A 23485-nucleotide genomic window follows, 5' to 3' on the forward strand; every position below is an offset into this window, starting at 1 on the left:
AAGATTGTACCCTCTCCTTGAGACCCCCCTATATAAACTCCTGCACACTTGTGTTCTCAGTCTCTCATCCCTGACCCTTCCTTGGAATTAACCCTTTTGGAAACCACCCAGAAGACCTCTCCCTCATTCTTGCTCCTGCCCTCGATGCCTGCCAGCCTGTGCTGTTTAAGCCCTACAGCTGTGTCCCAGGGTGGGATGCTTTCTGGGAACAGCCCATTCTTGGCCCAGTGCTGGGAGCTGGCTGGGGAAAATCCAGCACCGCGTCAAGAGAATTAATTTTTGTTCCTGGGATCACTCTCAATTTTTCTATCCCTTCTCATTGACATGTCATGATGATTCCTTATAACAGTCATTAAAGGATAAGAACAAGAGATTATAGACAAAAAAATCCCATCTTCTTGCTATTTGATTTTCAAAATTGGTAAATATCTGGTTAACGATAAGAAACATTGATCCACATGAATTTTAGCATCAGGCACTCAACTTGAATTTAGGAATTATAGATTCTTCATTTTCCTTTCACTTTCAGATGTACTTTAAACATACAGAACATAGAAGCAGAAAAAGCTTTTATTAGGGGACAGCTGGGATTCTTCACTAAATCATTTTGAAGGATGTCAGGTTGCCCATAGCCTACTAAAAATTAAACCTACTTAATTTGCTTCAAATGTTGCTAAACAACAAAAGAAGACAGGACTCTTCTCATTCCTAAGGGCTAAAATAGGAAAAAACAGCTTCTGATCAAACCTCATCATCATGTAGAAACAATAATTTCAAAAAGTAATTGTAGTACAGAAAAAGAAATTAGTGTGCTCATTACTGTGATGTTCTTCAATAAAGAATTTAGGCATATATTTTTATTAATTCCTTCATATAAAGCATTTTCATGCAAGAGTTTTTATTATCACTGGAAGAAATAACTCACCTCCTGTTGCTTCCCATTGCTTTTTGCCTCAGATAGACACAGAATTTATTTCCTCCTCACGACCTCAGGAAGTAACAAGAGTCTTTAACACTTATACCCAAACCCTTGGATTTTAAGTTTTGTTCAACTATTCAACTTTGAACTTTTAGAATGAAACTTCTTACACTATCTTCATTCTTTGGCTGGAGTGTTTCATGGAATCATACAGCAAAAAGCACACAATTTGTCAGCTGTATCATTCCTTGAAAGAGTTACCTAGCATCAATTTATATTTAAATCTCTTCCTTTCCATATCCATAAGAAAAGCTGCTAAATTTCAGAAGTTGGCAAAACAGCCTATATAATTGAAGTAAAAATTTCCACTTCTTGCTAATTTTAGACAGAGATTTTATTGCTCCCTATTTGAAACATTTATATGCAATGAATACATCAGCTTTTTAGTAGGATCAGCTGTATTATTTCATTTCAGGCAAACAAAAAAGTGTAAAGTGTTTCTGCCTTGTAAGCCCTCATTTACATTTAAAAAGTAATTTTAAGATAATAGGATTTTGAGGGTGGAATTTAGCCATGGCCTAGCTGTCTGCCAAGGAACATTCTGTCTCCTAAGCAGGCAGGGCTCCTTCTCCTTGGTAGAAATGTTACTGAATCCACTAGAGATGACCGCAGGAGTCACAATGAGAACACGCAGGGTGACACTGAGATGTAGGAGAGAGGTCAGAAACACAGTCATAAACAGAAATATGTGATGCCTATGAAATGAAAACGATAGGACTGTGTTAATAAAGTACTTGATCGATGCTGAAGGCTGTTTCTATGCATTGGCAGTTGGTAACTTCTCAGCACCTTTTCCATTCTGTTGTTTCACTTACAACCAAGATGATTTCCAAAAAATGAACATGCAGTTAAACAAACGATGGACAGGGACCAAACCTGCTTTTAATCTTGTAATAGTTGGTATGTATTCAGAGCATTGTTGTTTCATCTGCCTTGGGTATTCAAAATCTTGTACATATTAGCAAGATGTGCCTGGGCTGCCTGTTGTGGCCATTCCATATGGAGTCATTGATGGCCAGAGCAACACTGGGCTAGGAGTCTATCAAACTTGGAATAATGCAGTGAGTATTTCCCTGCTAATTGCCATCTCCCAAGTGGCTGTTAACTGCCTCTATCATTATCTGCAGTTGCCTCCACACAGGATCTGACCCCGACCTCAAACTCCTGCTGGAGATGACTGGGAAAACTCTGCAAATGGCTGGAACAGCCAGTCCTGCGCCTTGGCATAGTCAAGGCAGAGCTTAGAAAGGATTTTAAAATCCCCTCTCATGTTCAGGTATCTTTGTCAGCACGTCTAAGCTCTCCCAAGTTAAAGTTGTAACATTAGTTCAGTTCAGCAATGGGTCAGAAATTTACTTTGCAGAGAAAAGGAAAAAGAGCTCCCATCATCAATCCTGCCTTCAGCTGAGGGCTCTGGTCCTTAAAATCTGCTTTACTTCTGCTCCCTGCCCCCCCCACCCCTCCTCCAAATGAGATTTCATTTAATGAAAAATGTCCAACCAATTAATTATTGAAAATACTTCAAACTAACAAATGTCAATGAAGTTCCATGTTTATTTCCATTAGTTCTTAAATTCCATGCAGTCTAGAGAGAAGTAACCTAAATAATATTTATGTTCCTCAAATATTATCACATAACACTGCCAGGAAGATTTAGAGATTGCTGTGGATGAGTTTAATGGGGGAGCCATTGAAGCCAAGGGACCCTTCAGTAACTATATATAGCATAGTTACCAAGGTAGATATATGGTGTAGTAACTACATATAGTAACTATATATATTGGTTTTGGTTTTGTGATCATAAAATAGTTTGGATTGGAAGAGACATTGAAGATCATCCAATTCCAAAAATATATCATTGTTCCAAAAACTTATTGTTGTGCTTAATAGAGTTGATTAGGAAATCTGCACTGGTTTGGTAGAAAATTGTCATATCCTGTATATATTGAAAGAAATAGGCTAAAAATATTGATATCTCTTTCAGGAAACCTTGCTTTGCATACAATTTCTAATTCATCCTGGGTAAGTATTCCTGCTCCATCCCACATTTTATCTTAACCACACTAAAACGAAGGATTGACTTTTCCACTGTCTATCAATAACAGATCCGTGGATATAAAATAAAAGTGAAATTGTGACTGAGACTCAGTATTTTCATTCCTTTGCAACTGCTAAATCAATATTTGCTTATCCAGCGCAAAACTCATGAGTTCAATATTAAAAAATACAATTACTATATTTACACTCCATCGGAGCTACAGGGACTTTATAGAGCCATGTCCCCATGCTTCTCTATGAATTTTTTAATCCCAAATTGTATTTAACTCCAGTTTAGATAAAATCATAACCAATCAAAAGATATGCCTAGTTCTGGAATGAGTAAATTCTATCTTACTTAAGGCCTTAAAATATTTCCATTCCTTACAGTGAAAACAGTATCATATCAATAATTTAAAGAATAATTTTGTGCACCTTACGTTCAGTTGTAACTGTCTATAGCACTTTTCATGGATTTCCATGATAAACCTTAAGCTGAATTTTACTGACAGGAACTGATTGCCTCAGCCATCATTTCATCAGGCAAACGCAACATTAGCACTTGCACCCTGCAAGGAGAAAATGCAAGCAACAGTCTGGTTATCCAAGGAAATGACTATGTTTCTATTTTACCCTGTACAGAATTATCACAGCTCTGTTAACTGAAAACTCTTTTTTGTTCTGTCCATGCTTCTCGATTAATTGATTTTTTAAATAATATTTAAGGTATTTTCCTTGCTTATTGTAAAAAGTATTAATGTGCTGCTAATGCTTAAAAATCAACCTCCCCATTCAGGAGGATAAACTGAAAAGCTATTGGGGGTGGGGGATTAAAACATAATTATTTGAAATGTATTGGAACATTTCCCTTTTGGTGGACATGTAACATAAAGTCATAGAATTACAGAATATTTGGGGATGGAAGGGACCCTAGGGATCATCTCATTCCAGCACCATGGACAGGGACACCTTCACTAGACCAGGTTGTTCCGAGTTCCTGATTTATGCTTTTGCATAAGTGCCAAAAGGACTCTTTTTGGTTCTTTTTCATGCGCATATTTTAATCCAGCTTGGAAAAGTGCATATCCTAGCAAAGTGAAGAGATTAGGTCTGAGTATAAAGAAGCAGCTAAACTAATATCTTGTGTATGTTTGGAGTAACGAGAAAGCAATGGTGAAGTTCCACTTGGAAAAGGAAATCAAATCAGCCTTCTCAGGAGACAACAGTAATTCAATCTAGATGTTTCTTTTAATGGAAGCTCAATACCTTTAGACTAACTGAAGCTAAAGAAAAGCCTTTTCATTAAGGATTATCTGTCTCGCTTGCAGAGACCTTATTGAAGAGTAATGAATTGAAGGAAAAGTCCACGTAAGCATCAAGATAAGAACTGTGGTGCTAAGACAGGGCAGCTGATCCCCTCCCTTGCAACCTACTGCTGCCATATGCATCTAATCCCAAGAAGAGGAGCTAGTTTGTGGAGAACTCTTCTCTGAATGGGGAACTCACAAAGGAAAGCTGGCCTGTGCTTCCAGGCAAGAAGAAAAGTGAAAGTAAAGACAATTAGTGAGTTGCTGTTAGTTTTCATGGAAGCTGTGGACTCAAAAGACCTTTTACAGAAACTGGGGACAAACTCTTTCTTCTAATTCACTTTCCTATACACTGCTTTTCTCAGGAAAAAAAAAACAACATTGACTTTTTCTGTATTGCAGTTGATATTTTCCTTTTGATTCCGTTCCAAAAACATATGGTTGAACAGCTTTCCTGTTTCTTCCCAGCTTATTTACCATGGAAGTGCACTGAGCACCAGCACAAGGCAACGGCAGACAGCCTGGGGGTGAAACTTTCCAGCTTTATCCATTCAGGATCACACTCCCACGGCATGCCCCTCGGTGTTTCCAGAGAAAACCTCCTCCACAGGCCGTGTTATCCTTGGGAAGGGTCATTCAGGGTTCTTGCTAAGGGAGGAGTGGATGGAGGTGGTTTGCCAGTAGCGACCATGGAAATGAAGCCCTGACAACAGGAGCTCCTCCCTGGGAAGTGTTCCGTGGCTCACTCTGCGGTCACAGGAGCTGGGAAGTGCTGGCCAGCTGCTCCTCCCGTGACCAGAGGGGGCCACAAGAGCAGTGACTCCCAGGCTGTCCTTCCAAGACTAGCCGGGTAGTGGTGTTGCTGCGGCGTAGGTGACGCAGGCAGATACAGGCAGTGAGGTCCCAAGGCAAGGAACGAGAGAGTGAACGCTTGTATGGGTGCCAAGGAAGCTTTATTCCAGAGCCAGAGACAAGCGTTGGGGAGCAGGGGGGTCTGGGAAGGCTCTTACAAGGGCAATGGGCGTAAGGGGTGAAAACATAAAGCAACCAAGCAAAGGTAAGGGGAGGAGTACAAGGCAAGGCAGAAGCAATGAGGATTGTACAGGGGAGGGAAGAAGCCTTGGAGGCAAATCATGGATTGAACTAAGAGTAACTGACACAGAATTTTCTCAAAAGAAAAGGGGGTAGTCAGGATTACAGACAGGGGTAGTGGGCAGCACCATGAAGATTGACACAGGCATATAAGGGTGTAGCAGACACTGAGATGGCTGAGGCCCCGTGGAGGATGTAAGCCTGAGATACGGAAATGCTGAGCCAGAATAGCTAAGCCTGGAGTCTTCACTTAGGTCCTCTGGCCTAGCTTATCTCTCTGTGACCCTATAGGCTAGTTTTCCCTAACCCTTACAATTGGTCAGTTTTCAATCCCTCCTAACCCTATATAAGCAGCCACCCTGGCCTATTCTGGGTAGAAGAGCTGCCATCGGAACCCTTCACGAATCGCCTGCAAATAAACCATCGTAGAATCTCTGAGGCTGCCTTCTCCTCTCTCTCCATCTGCTCTGTGGGTGCCACTGAGGCCGCATCTTAGCAAGCAAAGAGCTGAAATTATAAAAGAGCTAAAAATCACTAAGAGCTGATAACCACTGAGCTCACCAAGATGTCAGGCTCGGGGCACTTAGGGTTCGGACACCCAGCCTGCTGAAGGCTGAGCTGCCCAGCCCGAGACTGCTCGCCTGAGGAACCCTGGACCCGTCTCGCTGTCCGGCTAGAAACGGCCCAGTGGCAGTACACATAAGGGCATTAGGGGAAGAGCAGAGCATCAATCACCTTGAGGGGCAACTCAGTGGCAGGAAAAACAGGCTGAACAATTTAGAGAGAAACCATCCCAAGGGACTTCAATGGGGGGCACAGAGGGTTAAACCATTTTTTCTAACCAACAATAAATGACCATCTTACATAACCAAATTGACAATATCGCTTAAAAAACTCACGACGCCACAGTGTTCCACAGCAGAAGGACATCTCACAAAGGGGGAAGCATCCCAAGAAATCAGGTGCAACTGCTGGGCTATTTCCTTGGGAATTCTGGCAGATGCAAATGGAAAATGACTCTGCAGAAGCAGCAGAGCAGATGGCAATAATTTACTGCCATGCCTGCCCATGGTCAATAAAAACAAGAAACAAGGAAGAATAACTTATTGGCAAACAAAAATTCATTCCGATAATTAAAAAAAAAAAAAAAAAAAAGGAAATTCTGGCTTGATATCATGTGATAAGAATTACCCCAAAGTCCCCCAAACTAGAATGATTCAAAAAACTGTATGTAGCTTAATATAATTCGTATTTATCTAAAGACAAAAATACTGGAGCTAATGTTTCTGCCCTTTTCGGTTTCTAAATACTGAAAAATTCCACCTGGTAAAAGTCAGGAGAAAGAGAGATATTCCATCCTCAACTGAACTCTCTCATTTGTCTGGAATCAAGTTATCCCCTTAATTGCCTGAGGATTTCCTCAGAGGCCCAATATTATTTATATTTAGTCCATAAAATTCTCAAAAATCCAAATGTTTAAGGTAATGCTCTATTGACCTTAATCTTTAATATCTACAGATATTCTGGATCGATTTCAGTAAGTCCACATGATCTCTTTCCCCCTGCTCCCTGATGTGGAAAGAAAGACTCAGTTATTGCTTCTCTTGGTCAAATTCAACCTGATTTTCGTTCTCCTTTGAATTAGCAACTGTAGAAACACAGAATATATAGCAGTATTTAAAATTACATAATTGCATTAACAAAGCTTTAGTGGATCCAATCTTCCCAACAGAGTAAAAGAAAACACTGACATTTTATTTTTACTATTGGCCTCATGTAGCGAGACCAAAACTTCCAGGAATGAGGTGATATTTTGATAAAAGTGTCCCTGCAACTTTTGTTTTATTCCTGAATGATGAAAACTCTCTGGAATAAAGCAGAGGTAATCTGTGCCTTTGGAAACTCTGCAGCGAGGCTGGGTAAACACTGGGAAACAACACATAAAAATAACCTTCTCAGAGGAACTTCTTGATGCCTTCATTTTTAAATTATTAGTTCAGATTTTTACCAAGCGGGCATTTGGCACTTTAATGTTTTTGTCAAAAAATTAAGGTTCTGAGAATTTTAATCTTAGCTCAAGCTTGGTGTTCAGCCTAGGCCAAAAATCCTTCAATCTGTAAGTAATTTTGATAGGAATAATCTGATTTTACTCTAACATGTAAAGAAGAAAAAGAGTCACGTGAAATCCCCAACTATTCCTCCTCAGCTAAAGTAACATCTGTTACTGTTCCCCCTTGGATTTGGAGAAGGGCTCATTCTCAATTCTGATATGAACTTGTAGCTTCCAAAATTCCAAAAGCTTTAGTATAATATAAATTGAAGTTATTAAGTCAGTAGTGAAAATAACATTTACCCATTCAAATACCAGTATAATTTGTTTGGTTCTTTCTCAACATTTGATAGAAACACCTTAGTGATACCAAAATTATGAAGCCTCTTTCAGAGGATTTGAATTTGTTTCTGTGGTTTAAAACACAGGTTAGAGCCAGACCACACAAATGCACCAGTGGTACGTATATATTGAAGGAAAAGTAATGTATTCTAATTTTTTATATTTATTTTCTCCCATGATTTGTGGTTCCATCCTTTCCCAACATCAAAGATTCTGTTAGAAAAACCTCACAGAATCATTAAAATTGGAAAAGAGCTACAAGGTCAGAGTCCCAGCTGTGCCCAGTGCCCACCCTGTCCCCAGAGCCCTGAGTGCCACCTCCAGGTGACACCTGCAGGGATGGGCACTCCAACCCTCCCTGGGCAACCCCTGCCGAGTCCTGAGCCCCCTTTCCATGGGGAAATTCCTGCTGTGCCCACCTTGAGCCTGCCCTGGCCCAGCCTGAGGCCATTTCCCCTTGTCCTGTCACTTGTGGTTTGGGAGAAATGTCCAATCCCAACCACATTACGTGTTACAATGGATTGGTGATTTCATGGATCACTTGTTAATTTATATTTTTAAAATAAGGTTATGTTTTGCTTGTTGAGCCCTTGTGACATTCAGATTCACGGTTTTCTCCCTTCGCAGACACCAGTGCCTGGCATTGGGGCTCCTAAAAGTTCCTTCCCACACTTCAGTATTAACCCCCTGTGTGACTTGGGCAGTCAGTACCAATGAGAGCATTCTGGCCATGTGGCTGCAGTTAGGCCAGCAGCCTAAGAGTTAAAGAAAGAGGCCCAGGTTAATGTTGCTTCTCTCTCTTGGGCTGCATGAAGCTTTTTTGGAATGTTATTCAAAGACTAACCCTGTCCTCAGCTCATTTTTTAGAGCAAAGTCTGCGGTACTTGAACCTGTCTGCTTCAAGCCTTGATTAATGTCATTAGCTGCTGTTCTCCCTCTCTCCTCATAGCTGCCAGATGGAATGCTGAAGATTAGTCTGCATCACTTAATTGGAGTTTCTAATTAAAAATGGTGAGTGCTATGGACTCTGTTTTGCCCCTTTGATCCCAACACAGACAAAGAAGTTTCCCTAATCAGTAATTCCCCCATGTCCCATCTCAGAGCCTGCCTGAGTTCATATGCCTCTCATCTTGCTGTACATGTTCTTTTTGCAACATTCTCCAAAACTGTGGAGACAAATTCTGGTCATACATGTTTTTTTCCTTTTAAAAAAGTCATCCTACATATGGAAATGCAGCTCTTTCTATGTCCTCCTGTTCATACCTCCCACAACACGCAGCAAAATAGCAACGTGTGCCCAAACCATATATATGGCTCCTGGAAAGCCAGCTCCGGGACTTTGGGAAGTTCAGCTAAGGATTACTTTTGAGAAGTGACTTTCTGCATCATTTTTGGAGGCCAGCTAAGGATTACTTTTGAGAAGTGACTTTCTGCATCATTTTTGGAGGACAGCCAAACTGAGCAAAGGCAATTATACCTCTGCTACTGTTTGTAGCAGCTAAGTGTGTGTGCACACACAGGAATGGGCATAAAAGTTTGCTCAGTGCTTTTAAAACAACTGCTTCTACCTTTCACTGTGTAAACAGAACCACTGCAGGCAGAAGCAACACAGGGAGAGCTCAATGTGCATCAATTGGAACAACGGGGTGGTTCAGGCCTCTCTTTTCTTTTTGAGCTTGCAATGCATGCCACAATGACAGAATGCTCTCATACATGTAAAATGTTCAGTGAAAATGGCCCACAATGACTGAAATGTCCTCCTTCAGAAATAGAGACAGAAATATGAAAAGTACCATCACTGGTGATAGTGTTTTGTCGCCAAAAAGCTGCTGGACTGGGCTCTGATTTGTTGGCATAAATCAGTGTCACTCCAACAGAAATTGTTCCCTGGCAGGGTGGGCAGGCCCTGGCACAGGGTGCCCAGAGCAGCTGGGGCTGCCCCTGGATCCCTGGCAGTGCCCAAGGCCAGGCTGGACACTGGGGCTGGAGCACCTGGGACAGTGGGAGGTGTCCTGCCCATGTCTCTAGAGTTTCTTCCCAATATCCCAAATATGGCACTATGAGACATTTTTCATTTTTGTTAAGCAGGCCCATGATTTATGTGTTGCATTTTTAATCATGTCATATTTCTTATGGAAGCAGCTCCCTCCTGCCCCCCTCCAATTTGCCTCATACTAATTAATCTCTTCTACAGTGAGTTTTATTATTCATGAAAGAGAGTTGCTTCAGAAGAAGCAAGAGCCGAAGTGTTGAATGTCATATGGAGCTGTGGAAAGGCTGGACAAGGATCCACAACTCCAGAAGAAACACCAGGTAATCCCTTGCAGGCCAAGAGGAAGCCTGGGATCTCTTAAAGACTTTAGGGTTGAGAAAACAACTGTATCCATCAGTTCATCTTCCTTTCACAGTGTCAGGAGACTACAATGGAAAATTGAATCCATAGATTTTCCTGAAAAAAGTTTGGTCCTAGAAAAGCTTTCCCATGTTGTACAAATAAATAGAAGAAGCAGATGAGGTCTGGAGGAAAAAGTGCTCAGCAACCCTGTCCCCACAGGCTCTCCACACCTCAGTGAAGTACTGCCCCAAAAGAGATTTATCTGTACATATTTAGGGCCAAAACAGATATTATTTTCATCACAATACAGAAAAAATAATTTGAAACTGCTGAAATGTAACACAGCAGTAGTTTCTAAAGAAAGGTTTTCAGCTTTTGGCTGTAATATTTAGTGTTGTCCAAGTGTAATGATGAGATAATTGAGATTCAAGTCTGTGCATGTAATTATCGAAATCCATAAATTATAATCCAAAAAGGTAGTAAAACCAGTCATTTTGCAGAGCACTCAACAGAGCCCACAATTTTCTGCCGTTGCTGTGCTCAGGATCAGCAGCACACAAAAGTCAAAATGCTGGTTGACAAGGGATGCTGCTCATCCCCATCCAGACTAAAGCAAATTGTTTGACAAAAGAAGGCCACTTTCATGTTACACTTGTGGGGTTTTGCCCAAAAAAACCCAAACAAAACAAAACAAAAAAACAAACAAAAAAAAAAAAAACCAAAAAAAAAAAACCAAAACAAAAAAAAAACCCAACTCCTGGCCACTGGTAAAGAAGGGGAAACCAGAAATAGGGAATGCCTACTGATTCCTTCCTTGGAGAGAGTTGGACCTGGCTAGAAGAAGATTTCTTCTGAAATTACTGTTATTTCAGCATTTTATGTTTTTCTGTGGACAGCTATGCCCGATAATATGATTCAGAAAAAGCCTATACTTAGCAAAAAGCATGTTTCTTTGTCATTAGGGCTTTTCTTTCCAGTTAAGACCACAGTTATGATGGAGGTAGTTACTTTTTTATTTATTTCAGTGCTTTTCCTTTTGCTCTTCTGTTCTCATATGTTTTTTCTTTTGTAAATGTTAAGATCTATAAAATAGAGTTTTATAAGGAAGAGAGTGTGGAAGTACATGACTGGAAATGTGTCATTATTTCATGTGTCTGTCATCCAAAGCTGAAAAGCAACTGCTGCACTTTTTGAGTACACACCTCCATATTTTTATGAGGGACAGGAGCAAACTGTAGTGCTGTGGTCATCCTTTGTGAATGACAGCACTCAAACAACCTAATGAATAGTTTAGCCAAAAATAGTTTCACAGTGCCACAGTGAAGGCATATTAAGAAACCAAGTGTGCCCCCTCCTTGTTTCTCCAGACTTACCTCCAAATCAATGGATTTGGGGCACGAGACTCCTCTCTGGAAGTCATGTGGAAAATAGTGTCAGTGCTTATTAAACTGCAATCTGCAATCAGATATTAAATTATAATATCTTAGGATCATTGAAGTGAATAATGGAATAGTTTGGATTTGAAGGACCTTGAAGTTCTTCGCATCCCAGCCCTGCCATGGCAGGGACACCTCCCACTGTCCCAGGTGCTCCCAGCCCTGTCCAGCCTGGCCTTGGGCACTGCCAGGGATCCAGGGGCAGCCCCAGCTGCTCTGGGCACTCTGTGCCAGGGCCTGCCCACCCTGCCAGGGAACAATTCCTCATTGCCAATCTCCCACCCAGCCCTGCCCTCTGGCACTGGGAGCCATTCCCTGGCTCCTGTCCCTCCAGCCCTTGCCAGTTGTCTCTCTCTGTCTTATACATCATATACTCCTTGTCTCTTTTTAGAATGTGTGAGATAAAATTTTTAAATAAGTGTTGCTTGCTAGCTCATTAAAGTTGCTCAGAATGCCGGACAACTGCAGATCAATCATTCCTCATTTTACAGATCTAAATTTCAAATGGCCAAATGCAAAAGGCAAGAGCACATATGGAAATTCACACCATTTATTAAACCTAAAAATCGCACTAGAAATAAATGTGGTTTTCTCACCCAACTCAATGATACAGGATTTCACACACAGAATTCCTGTTTGACGACACCTAATGCATTTCACAAAGGGACACACAGCAGCAACATTTAAATAACAATTAATTAATAAATTGCTGAATTAGTATTGAAGCACCTACAGGTTACTTATATTTAAATTTCAAGAGACAAGGGCTTAAGAGGGACTGTGATGTGAACTGTGAAGTATTTCAAGGAGGCACTCTCTTCACACCCAGAGCCTTGCATCTATGGTTTCTAAATTGTTGCCTGTTGGAATCATATTTTTATTGTGAACCCCAAAATGAAAATAAGCAGCACTCTTTTTTTGGTCAGATTTTGAGTCCATTCATAACTGCTGGGACTCAAAATATTGTAACTTTTGCCTTGGCTACAAGTCCAGCTAAGAGGCCTTTGTAATGGTCTTTTTAAAATCTAGGAAAGGCAACAGAAAACATGCCTGTGGGATATATGAGAAGCTCTGAGACTTTTTCAGAAGTGAGATTCAGGATGCGCTTTTTTTTTTTTTTGTATCGTTTTTATCTTTTTGCTCTTCAAAATGTTTTTGAGCTGCTAAGCAGGTCTTACCCAGCTGAGCAGAACATCTGGCACCTCACTGAGGGCTGCAGGTGATGGAGAACCAGACTGAAACAGATGTGGCCGCTTACCTGCATCAACACTCCTGCTGTAGTCAGGGCTCTTAAGGCAGTGAGGGAAACACCATACAATCTTTCTGAGAAATTCTGAAAAGTTACATGGATCTAGCAGAGATTCACAAATTCCTCTGATATCTGAGGAATAAAAAAACCCCAAACATGTATTGTTATTGATTGAATCGCCCTGTCCTCACTACAGCAATATTTCATAGAAGTGCTAAAAATATATTTACTTTGCTCATTATAATATAATGTGCACAAATCTTTTATTTAAAATCCCTCAGTAAAGCTTCTGCATAATTAAAGTTCCTAATGCTTAAATACTCTTTTTGCATAATCATACAAATCCAGCCTATGACTGTGTGGTCCTCTTGGCTTTGAGAATTAGGAGAAAACACTACAAGGCAAAACATGTTTTTTAACAGACTGTGATGTAATGAGTTTCTGTGAGAAAGCCTTCAATTGTCTAACTTATTTTAAACAGCACTGTTTTTATGGAATAACAATAGAATTTCTTATGTGAATTTGTGGCAGCTTTTAAAGTATCATAATGCATAACATGCATTTTTTACTATTTGTGTTTTTAAACTGTTATGTTGTTCCAGAGAAATAAATAGGCCCAACACATTAGCCTAACTGCTCCTTGTATGAAAATCACATTGGAAAATCTCAGTTTTTGTAAACCTTCCCAAAGATTAAATATAAGAACCAGGTGAATTTGTATTTTGCTACTTAGGGATGAGCTTCTTACCACTGATATGTCTAAATAATACACTTTTTATCAGCTGCCAAGACAATAACTTTGTTGTGATCCCAGGTCCTGTATGCATGTGGAATAAAATATGGAAAACACTTTTTTTTTTTGTCAGTTTCGATCACTAGTCCTTCTTATTTTGGTAAGTAAATTTTTTCTTCGATGCTGGGAAGTGCCAAACAATAGAAAGAAGGAATCAGAATGGGCTCTCTCCTCACTAGCCATGGAAGCTTTCCTTCAGCTACAAAGACTTCAGGAACACTCTGCTTTGTAAGTTTTCTGACCATCCTGCTCTCAAAGTGACACTAAATGGTTGCAATTCTCATAGATGAGGGAAATTTCACAAAATAAACACCCACACTGATAATTCTGATCACAGAGTTCTGGGCTAGTTTCCTCACAGCACAGCAAGATCTGAGCATTCCCCAAGGGATTAAATTGGGATATTGTGCTAACATAGGCAATGGAGAGAGCGAGAGCCTGGGTGATCCCTGTTGGCCCCTCAGCATGGACTTCAGCACAGTCTTTGTTTGGGAAGGCAGGAGGAAATATCCTGGTCCAAGACTTTCTGTTGCAACAGTTCCTCTCCTTGGTTGGTCCTCATTTCCTCCCCTTGTTGAAGAGAATTTGGGAGAAAATACAGGTCTGGGAAAAGGATGCTCAGGTACCCCAAAGGGATCTATGAGCAATGCACATAAATTCACTTGGAGTTGGGTAATTCTTTCCAGTAGATTGCTGACCTTGGCAGGAAAGCCTCAGCTCGGCGTGTGAGAGAAGAGGTGAGCGAGGCCCCCTGTGGGAGCAGCCCAGCCCAGCTCTGCTGCCTTTGGAGTCTGCACAGAAGGCTGAGCCATTTCCCAGCTGATCCATGGATCAATCCTTGTGATAAAGAGGCCATCCCACAGCAGCTCAGGAGCATTCCTCCACATGCTCCACTTGCATCCAGGCAACAGGAACAGCAGGGCCAGCTGGAAGCAGAGGTGGGATGTCAGGGTGGGGATCTAGGCACAATTTCACTGATGAGAGCAGAGGGCAAAGACAGGGGATTGATTGACATTTGAATCCATTAGCATACTCAAATAGTTCAGCCTCTTGTTTGAGGTCCTGCATAAAGACACAAACGAGAAAGTGTTTTAGGTGAAGAATTAACTGTAAAATTCCATCTCCTTGCTATATGTATTTAATGGGTCCCTTTGCTCTTCTGCTCACCAGCCCTCCTAATTTGTATTTCTATTGAATATTGACTTTGTGATAAGTTCAGCCCCCTGTGTTAGCCAAGACTGTAGGACCAGATGGCAGAAATTTAGGTACACACTATCCAGCTGTTAGCAAAGGTATTTTGGTTTCCTACACATTATGGAATAGTAATTATAGCAAGATTAGACAGAACAAGGAGCATAGCAATTTTTCAAGCATGACTGCAGTGAAAAATAGTGACGGGTATTTCCTTCCATGAAGAAAATGTTTTAATACCATCTCTATTTTATCACAGAGACAATTCAAAATCAATGGAAACTTAGTTTGATACCCAGAGGTTCTTTGGAAAATTACAGATCAGGCTTGATATTGTGTAACAGAGAACAGGAATCCCAGTTAGCAAAGCAAACACATTGGCAGTGTCACACGTTAGCAAATAAAATGGGTTAATTTAAAACATTTAGTTCGTGTAATGTAGATCGCAGTTTTATTTAATTCAGTAAGTTGTCAAAATAGTTCTCCAGAATGGAAACAATTTTTCTCATTTTGAGAAAGAGCTTGTGTGTAAAAAAGCTCATATCAAAGTACTTGTAATAAGAAGCCAGGAGATTGTTTTAGGTGGAAATAGCTTTATTTCATATAAAATATCCTTTCTGCATATCAATAATAACCTGAAATCAAGAGAATGAACCCCGATGGTGGGATTTACCTCCATTCCTTTGGAAACAAATAAGGGAAGTACTTGAGTAAGTACTGAATTAACTGGGGGGGACCATTTCCTGCCAGGCCTGTGGAGTGAGAGGGATCTCCAAAAATCCTCTCACCTCAGTAGCAGGTCAGCTCAGCAGGGAGCAAACTCCAGAGCTCTTAGGGAGATGTCTCTTCGCCTTTGAGTCACTTTCTCTCCAAATACGGATCACTGCTAAATGGTTGAAAATGCATTTAGTTCTTATTTCATCCAGTGGGTTAAAACATTTAGGTGGATTAGAGAGTAATTTCCTTAACCCAGCTGTGGCATCAGGATCTAATGGTGTTCTGGCTGTGTGACTGAAAGACAGAAAAGCACAGTTCAGAGGGAATCATGCCTGTGGCGACAGAACACAGTCTGGAGGGTTAAGATGTAGGTGGGAAAACAAAACCAGCTAATCAAAAAGTGCTGAAGCAGCATAAGTACAAAAGGGGCTGCTCATACCATGGGAATTGTGCTACTCCACTGCTTATATCATGAAGTTTTAACTATGCATGCCTTGGACTCATCCCTCAGAAGTTCATCCGAATTAACTCCTGATGGCTCTACTTTCAGCAGAGTGCAGGTGACTCAAGCCTGCAGTTCAAGCCCAAACAAGGGGTTTATAAACAGAAAGCCACAGACAAAATACAGGAAAGCAGCCCAGATATCCTTAGACAAAAACTCTGAAGAACAATGGTGACATGAATTACTCTTAATAGAAACATGTTGAAATTATCCACCAAAAAAAAAAGGGAATGACAATAAAAATGGAACTTGGTCCAGATTTATATTCTTAATAGTTTGACTTTTTGAGCAGAGCTGGAATTGTTCTTTCTGCCTCAAGAAACCATGCAGGGCAGCAAGCTGCTCTACCCAGTGCAAAGGTTCTTCACCTTAGTTGGGGCAGCCCCAGGATCAGTCCAGGCTGGGGTTGATCAGCTGGAGCAGCCCTGGGAGAGGCTCTGGGGGAGCTGTGGGGCAGAGCTGGCCCTGCCCCGGCCGTGCCCTGGGACCCCAAAGCCCTGCCCTGGGCTGAGCCCAGCATGGGCAGCAGGGGAGGGGATTCTGCCCCTCTGCCCCTCAGGTGAGAGCCCACCTGCAGAGCTGCCCCAGCCCTGGGACCAGCACAGCAAGGAGCTGGAGCTGCTGCAGAGAGCCCAGAGGAGGCACCAGGATGAGCAGAGGGATGGAGCAGCTCTGCTGGGAGGAAAGGCTGGCACAGCTGGCATTGCTCACTGCACAGGAGAAGCTTTGGGTGAGCTCAGGGTGGCCTTGCAGGGCCTGGAGGAGCTGCAGGAAAGATGGAGAGAGACAATTGGCAAGGGCTGGAGGGACAGGAGCCAGGGAATGGCTCCCAGTGCCAGAGGGCAGGGCTGGGTGGGAGATTGGCAATGAGGAATTGTTCCCTGGCAGGGTGGGCAGGCCCTGGCACAGGGTGCCCAGAGCAGCTGGGGCTGCCCCTGGATCCCTGGCAGTGCCCAAGGCCAGGCTGGACACTGGGGCTGGAGCACCTGGGACAGTGGGAGGTGTCCCTGCCATGGCAGGGCTGGCACTGGGTGGGCTTTAAGGTCCCTTCCCCCCCAAATAATTGTATGAATTCATGGAGTGGGATTTTGCACTCCCATTTTCCTGTCAGTAAAATTTCAGGGCTGGATTTAATTCTTTAAATTCACCTGCCTACTGACATTTCAGATACCCTGAGGGCCCCTGCCTATCCAGACTGGCATGGATGTCTAATTCCTGCATCACACCTGCCAGATCCTTGTCGAAGTTTTGGATGTCATAAAACCTCAGCATGCACTAAACACCAATGACTCAGCTCCTAATTCCTCAGTCAGTCTCTTTGCTTTCTGTCCTTGAGATTCTCAATTTACTAAAGTTAATATATGCAATGTAAAAGTTAAAATAGTACTGAACAACTTGGACAATAATAATTGAAAGAAAAAGGAATACCAAACAGAAGGAGAGTCAAAGGAACCTCTACAATGAATATTTCCAAAATCTAAAGCTCAAGTTACATAACTTTTGGACATTAACTGAAGAAATAAAACGGTAAAAAGTGGAAGTGTATGTGGGTAATTTCTGAATAGAAGCACAGTTCATTCCAGCAATATAGTTCATGGAAACAGTCCAAAAATCTAAGTTGAATTATCAGATATTACTTCTATATTTGCAGCCTGTTTTTCATGATCAGTGACAGAAAGTATGAATTAGTTTATTTCTTTTCTTGTCAAACTATTTGCTTAGACTTTAAAGGAGGGAAATAACCATTATCAGGCATATGAATTGAGTATATCATTATGTACAAGCAGGCTTTAAACAGCAAAATATGATCGTGTTCCAAGAGGTTGCTTACCAACCAATTTTGTGAAAATCATTATTTGAATATCCTCTGACTGATACCCAACAATGCATCTCATCTTACACTTTGGATTGCATAATTTTCCTTGTGAGCCTCACAAGTGGAGAAAAAAAAGCTCAGAAAGTTTTCTTTCACATTTTCTGTTTAAAAAAATTAACTTTTAAAATTTCTGTTTCAAGTGTTTTCTATTTACAAGCTTTTTTTGAAGTTAATAGAAATGCAAGAGTTCTTCTGTAGACATTTTATTGCTTTTAAAAATATATTTTTTTAAAAGCAGACCTTCACTCAGTGAATTTTCTCCCAAATAGCAGTCCAAAATAAATTGGTTCCTGAGGGTCAATTCTTCCTGTCATCTGTTGTGCAACACCATCAAGGATAAATTCCTTCCAAAACAATTTTAACATTCTGTTCTTCTTCAGTAAGACTTCAGATACCATATAATTGATAACATTTCTAATGTAAAGAGAAGGTTCTGAAAAGCTTGAGCTGGTGCCAGTGGCTTCCTTTGCCTGGGTAAAATGACCAGCAGTTTATTAGCAGGGTCTGACCCAATAAACTTGGGTTTATTTCTATTTAACAGCCTCTAACTTTTCCCAGACTTTTTCAATAAATTGGTAATTTGTATTTGGAATAATTTGTGTAATATTTCTTAACACAAGCTTAAGTCAACCTGGCAAAAAAAAAAAAAAAAAAATTGGGAAAATGGGAGAAAAAAAATCCCTCAGCTTAAGGAATGTAAATTTTTTTTCAATTTCTGCTAGACCAAGAATTGGCACAAAGTCTTGCTCATAAGGAAGGTATATGAAGCATCATCTCTAAGGCTCCTAACCAGGTGTAGACTTTCACTGTACATACCATTAAGCAAAATATCCCATTTTGGCTGTGCTGGGTTCACACATGCTGGGAGAGAGAATGAGAGAGAGGGCAGGGGAGAGAGAGAAAGCCCTTGGTGGTAATTGAAAAGAAACACATGACAAGGCAGTTTTGTGTCTGGCTTTTTGCCCTGGTTTTTGTTTCTATTCCAAGCAGCAGCCCTGTCCCAGACCAGGGAGTCCCTGAGACCTTTTGTGTTCCTCCAGCTGGAGTGAGACACAGACACTTCCCTCTTTTTCAGGAGCCTGCAGGTCTGGCTCAGCTCCAGAGCAGGACTCCAGCTCTGCACAAATCCCTTTACTTTCCTGGGAGCAGAAGCTGCTGTGTAGAACAGCTGACACAGCTCCCACCATTGCTGCCATTCCTGGGAGGCATTGCTTGGTGTCTGTCTGAGGTAATATTTGCAACCTGCTGCACCCAGACAAGAAGTTTCCCTTGCACACTGTCTCAAATGCTTCCCATAAAGTAACCTGGATTAAAAAAAAAAAAAAAGGTCAGCCTTGAGCTTACATGGCTACACAGAGAAAGTCATAGCCCCCTAATTAGGTGTCTAATTAGACACTTCTGACTCTCATGCCCTTTCTGAAACTCTGACATCAAATACACACCAGAAACTTCCGAGTATGACAGAAGTAGAATCGCCTCTCTTATTTTGGAAGTGTTAATTACTGGTGATAGGGGGTTGTACTCTGCTGAAAGAGGTGTGTGCAAGTAAAGGCTGAAGTGGAAGTAATCAGTCCATTAAATATTTCACACAGAAATATTTCCCTTAGATTAAACTCATGATATCCCTTTCATCCCAAGCTGGACAAAAAGAAGCAAAATGTCAAGCTATTATGTTAACATTTTCCGACCTCAGGTCTTTATCAGCTCTCTGAGACAAAGACCAAATTGAGCTTTCATGTCTGAGCATGGTGAGTAGGATGCAGGTGGTGGGGCACTACTGTCACACATTTGGATCATTCCTCACCAAGCAGAGAGAAAAATGTCAGCTGAGATGTTCATACAGAGTTTGACATTTGGGAAAGCGAATATAACCTTCAAATCTGGCTTTCCTTTTACATGCAGTAGAAAAATACAAAAGTAATAGAGACAGGCAAAGCAGAGTTTGAAATAATCATTGCACAACATCTTATTAGTCCAGACCCTGCCTACAGGGTCTAATCTGAGGCCTTGTTCCAGCAGCTGTGCGTCACCTCAGAAATGAGCTATAAAAAATTCAAATTGAGAGCAGCACTGTGTATTTTTCAACTCCAGCCTAGAGAGGTTGTGATCTCTAAAAAGGTTCTGCCAGTGAGTGCAGTGCCTGCAGCTACAACCTACAAATGTAGGACATGCAGAACACAGAGCACTTGCTCTCTGCCTCACTATTTGCTAGAGGAACCCCAGCACGCCCCAAAGAGGAGGTGCCTCTCCCCCTGCCAGTCTGTGACTCATCTGAGTCTTCAATTAAAACTGGAATTTGGTAAGATGAGCATCACCCTGTATAATTCACCCTCAAAATGATGTTACTGGGTCCAGAATGAGAGGCGTGAAGAGGGTTGAAGGGTGGCAAACATCCCCAGTTGCAGTTCTCCAAATCTGGAGCATCAGCCTGTGGTTTCCCCTAAGCTTTGCTACCACAAACAACTCCGTGGAGGTTAAAAATGATCGGGGGAAAAAAAAAAAAAGAAAGGATAAAACAAACAGGAGGGACTGCTGCTATCAGCACTGACTCTGGCTTTGGAAGAGTGCTCTGAAAAAATCCCATACAACACCGAGGCAGATGCCTCATATTTGGTTTGGTTCTGTTGAAACTCCATTTTTAAAACAATTTGTATCATATCATTAATGGTGCTTAAAGCTATGAGTTTAAAAAAATCTTTGGAGCTAATTTCAGCTACTTTGTCCAAAAAAAGCCCCTTTTGAAAACAATTTATTCAAAGATTTCCCATTGACACAATTATTCTAAGGTATGCATTTTAATTGCTCAATTTTTAAAATTTCATCAGGATTTTCCAGATATAATTTTCCCTGACATATCTTCAAAAAAGTTCTATGATCATAGAATCTCAGAATGGTTTGGGCTGGACAGGACCTTACAGCCCATCCAGTGCCACTAACTGCTGTGGGCAGGAACACCTTCCACTGTCCCAGGCTGCTCCAAACCCTGTCCAGCCTTGGTAACAGAGGTAACACCATGTACATAAACCAATATGGCTGAGTTTTATTGTCCCAAACAAGATTTAAGAGATGGTATTGAAGTCAAATAAGGGAAAAATACCAGTCAAGGCTCATTCTTTGAGAACAGGGGTGAGAACAGCCCATGTTGCTGCAAAGCTCCAAAGCCTGCAAGAGGAACCCCTCAAGGGTTGAATTTTTAAGGTGCTGTACACCTAGAAGGTTTGGACAATCTTGCTCACTTTTGAAATGTCTGTTTTCTAAATGAGAACCAAGCTTTTGAAGTTTATATCCTAAGTTTTCATAGAGGCAAGCAATTTCAAAAGTATGTGTTTCTGCATAACAGCACTGTAACTTCTGTAAAAGATTCACTGTCTGGAAAACATGGTGTTGCTTTTAGTATAATTCTTAAATTAAAAAAAAATAAACACAAATCAAACAAGGAATTTTGCTGTTGATAGTAAATTTTGCTATAGAACCTTCAACACCATCACATAAATCTCTTTACCGTGCAATCAAAATAACTTCTACAAAAGGATCCACAACCCAAACACTAACTCAAGCAACCACCTCTTCTCACACATGAGAAGTCTGGTCTCCGTTCAGCAATTACATAGAAGTACCGAATCTATCAGTAAATAACCCAAAATTTCTCTCTCACCAGACACTGAAATCATCATGAAGTAATGCCTCTCCAGAGTTTTTAATATCAGGGCACAGGAAGGATATGAAAAACTCATCAAGAACAAATCTGCTCTTTAGCAAACCAGGAAAACACCGGATCTGTCAAAGCAAATGTGAGCAGAACAACGAATCATGGATTTGTATTATGAGTTGTGTACGTGTCAAAGGTTAAAGGGATTCAGATTCTCAGTGATTTTAAATCTAAATTGCTCCAAAGATTTTAGACAATTTATCTCATCTGAATTAAGACTGGCTTAGTAATGAAAAAGGCTATTCATAAGCAGCAACCTTAAACTCCCCGCTTGACAGGAGCTGTAGTTATACCCAATGTGTGTATTTGCAGGCCTGATAAAAGGTGTGTCTAGTATAACCTCACAGAGGTTACAGCACAGCAGAACATTTGCATCCCAAGCTTCTCTCAGCAAGCCACATGCCTTTGATTACATAACAACCTGATCAGCATCCTCGGGCAGATTTTTCAGGCTGCAACACCTCCTTGAAATTGAATGGCAATTGCTCACTGAGGGTTGGCATGGTGCTCTGGCACTGACTGACCTGTCATATTTCCAGCTCCTTGTATCATTCAGTTAATTTCCTCCAAAAAGAAAAAACAAAACAAAACAAAACAAAACAAAAAAGCCTTTTCATTTCTGTAATATCTAAATGAAACAGCGAGAACGACAACTGCAAGACCTCATCTTTTCGTTTGGGTTGTTTTGCTGCAGTTTTGACAAGGGTCCCGCAGAGAGCAGGCTGAGTTGCAGCAGTCACACTGATACAGTCGCAGGACATTCTCCCTTTATTCCTGAAGGATGCTCCTTTCGTACACGTCTCCCTTGTGCCTGTGGCGGCCGGCTGCCTACAATCAGTTGTGCAGCCTCAATCACCGCCTGCTGTTCTGTTTCACTGCTGAGTGTCCAGCCCAGCATGATCAGGTACAGCCCTTTCTGTGCTTAAAGCACCCCACCCAACACCTGTCTTAGCTCTTGCAACATCACAGCATTTCCTCTTTCTGGGCCTTCAAGGTGGCCCCAAGGACATCAGTCCCTTGTTAGGTTAAGGCTGGGCTGTCCAATCCCTCTAGAGCCACCAGGGCCCCTGGTCAATGAGGAATTCCTCTAAGCAGTGTCTCTTGGTGGAGATGAGTTTTATAAATAGAATTTGCATTTCCTCCCCTATACCTTAAGTAATATTGTGTCGTGTCCCTGCAATAGTGTATTTAACTCCTTAAGTAAAATGGTATATTTAACAAAAAAAAAAATATTTTCAGTGCATGACACTAAAAGAAATAAACAGCTACTATTTAGTGCAGCTGTTGCAGTAATTGTGTGGGAGAATACTGGGAATGTTAGAAGGTGACTGGGTAATAAATGACTCTATGCACCACCAACTGTTTTGGTTGGAAAAGGCCTTTAAGATCATGAAGTCCCATCCCTAATAACCCATCACAGCCACCACTGACCCATGTCATATTTATTTGAACAGTAGGAATAAAATCAAATTTACATCTGCCATCCAGTGCCAAGCAAAAGATGTGTCAGACTGGGGGATTGGACTAGGAAACCTTTGAAGGCACCTTCCAACTCAAACCCTTCCATGACTTTACTACACCCGAGCCCTGGGTGCTCTGAGTGCGTTCAAGGCAGAGCATCATGAAATTCCAAGTATTTCCAGCAGGGAGATATTAACTCTTACAGAAAATAGCGTGAAAAGCACAATATTTTGTGGGTTTTAATTAACACTATCTCCAGTTTAATCAAAAAGCCATGTGAGAAGTTCTCAATCAAACCTAACTGGGGACTCAGACCACAGGAGACAGCATTTGTAAAATTAAACCCATGCAAAGAGTTTAGGATAAAGCATGAAGTTAGTTGGAGTATTCTCATTTTCTCCTCTATATG

Source organism: Fringilla coelebs (genome assembly GCF_963513975.1).
Source record: "Fringilla coelebs genome assembly, chromosome: 14".
Classification (NCBI taxonomy): Eukaryota; Metazoa; Chordata; class Aves; order Passeriformes; family Fringillidae; genus Fringilla; species Fringilla coelebs.